The following is a 1774-nucleotide window of genomic DNA, read 5'->3' as shown; positions in this document are numbered from 1 at the left end:
GGTTTTTTTTTTTTTTTTTTTGGCCTTCCCTCTGATTGTTTAGAGATTGGAGAAGTGGAAGAGCTGAAAGAAAGGAGATTCCGAGACAAAGATTGGGTTTTTATTTTTGTTTTGGTTGATGTAAGAAGACTGGTCGGTAGATGGAGCTCCCCTATATTTGGTGATGACAATCTGTATGGATGACTTTCAAAATTCCGTTACTTGTTGCCGTTATTTTTGTTCCCTCCCGCCAGTCTTGCTCCGTTATAGATAACGGCAGTTTTTGATGAGGTGACCCCTCCCTTGACCACCTTCCTCTGTACAAAAACGGATCTGTTTCATCCTGCAAGTGCCACTATACGTAATTGCATATACACTTACTGTATAATGCAAAACTTCAATGGAAATGCTTGCTTATGCATGGTTTTCTTACCTGTAACATGATGCTTTCTTTCTTATGGTTTTGCAGGAAAGCCGCAACTAAAATTCAGAAACCAGCAATCTTCGGGAAATTTCTGGACAAAACTGATGATCGAGGGTATTTGCAAAGTGACGTCTTCTGAAGATGTGCGCCAGTTGAATCTGTGGGATGTCAGAAAGGTGGAAACTTGATCTACGATCGAAGACTTAAATCTACATAGGATTCTTGTTGACATTGAAGAACTCTTTGGAGGAATTACTCGCTCTCTTCCCGTATGATTCTTGTTGCAGTCGTAGTTTTGATATGACAAACCCGGAACAGGGCTACGAATCAGCGAAGAGATGATGAACTCGATCCTTCGTGTTCGTAGATGGGTTTCGGACAAACGATTCGCGCATCTCGATTGAGACTTCAAGCCCTTTATCCATAACGAAGAAGTCTAATCAGACAAGAACATTTGATCCGAAATAGGGTTTGGATTCTCTTGGTCTATAAGAGTTTCTGTAAAGTGAACAAGCTTGCTGCAAGAAACTGTATATAGCGTGTATGAATAATCAGTAGAATTCTTCAGATTGAAGAGGATTTTTTTGGGTATATATAGTAAATTCTGGGTTTAATATGAAATCGGATGATCGTCTGAAGAACCTGGCAGGTCGTAGCGAAGTGCGGCGGTAACGGATGACGTCGCGGCGGGTATCGGCTACGCGCTCGTGGCTCTGGGACCGTCTCTCTCACTCTTCGTCTCCATCATCTCCAAAAAGCCCTTTTTGATCCTCGCCCTTCTTTCCAGGGTTCTCTCTCTCTCTCTCTCTCTCCATTGGATTTTCTCGGAGAAAGAATCGGGTTTTTTTAGGGGGGTTTCATCCCATCCAAAAAGGCAAAATTTGGAGTCGTTTTGCTTCGCAAGTGTTGTTAGTGTCGTATTGCATCTGCTTTTTGTGGAGATTTGAGTACATGGGGAAAACTAGGGTTCATAAGTTAGGTCTCTTGTAGGGATTTGATTGGTTGAAAGATTAAGTCTTTAATTGATACATTTCGGGTTTGGATGATTTCTATCTACTACATCTGAAAGAATTTTAAAGGAGTTGCAGCGGCTGTCTTTCTTGTGTTTGCAAAATATCATTAAGATACGGACAAAAACCTTGTAGTTTTTTTTTTTATTATATTATTTTATCGATTTGAATTAGAACGAATCGAATTTAATTGGATCGAAATGAACCTTTATGAATCAAAACGATTTGAATTTGAATCGATTCAAATCGAAACCACAAATACTATCAAATTCTTTGGTTAAAGATAATTATTAAGGTTTGATAAGTTTTGATAGATGTTATCAAATTATTTAGATATATATGAGAAATTAATTTTATTTTA

The 1774-nt window shown here is 38.7% G+C and overlaps 1 long non-coding RNA gene across 1 annotated transcript; it reads right to left on the bottom strand.

Annotated features, from left to right (window-relative positions):
- Positions 1 to 15: 15 nt before the first annotated feature.
- On the bottom strand, positions 16 to 1459 carry LOC104810203. Its single transcript, XR_771262.2, has 3 exons — positions 1046 to 1459; positions 413 to 818; positions 16 to 334 (listed from the first exon to the last, which is right to left on the bottom strand). It is a non-coding gene; the product is annotated as an uncharacterized LOC104810203 (long non-coding RNA).
- Positions 1460 to 1774: the final 315 nt, after the last annotated feature.

Source organism: Tarenaya hassleriana, unplaced genomic scaffold (assembly GCF_000463585.1).
Source record: "Tarenaya hassleriana unplaced genomic scaffold, ASM46358v1 Cleome1711, whole genome shotgun sequence".
Lineage (NCBI taxonomy): Eukaryota > Viridiplantae > Streptophyta > Magnoliopsida > Brassicales > Cleomaceae > Tarenaya > Tarenaya hassleriana.
The sequence above is the reverse complement of the archived record's forward strand: the minus strand, read 5'-3'. Positions and strand labels throughout refer to the sequence as shown.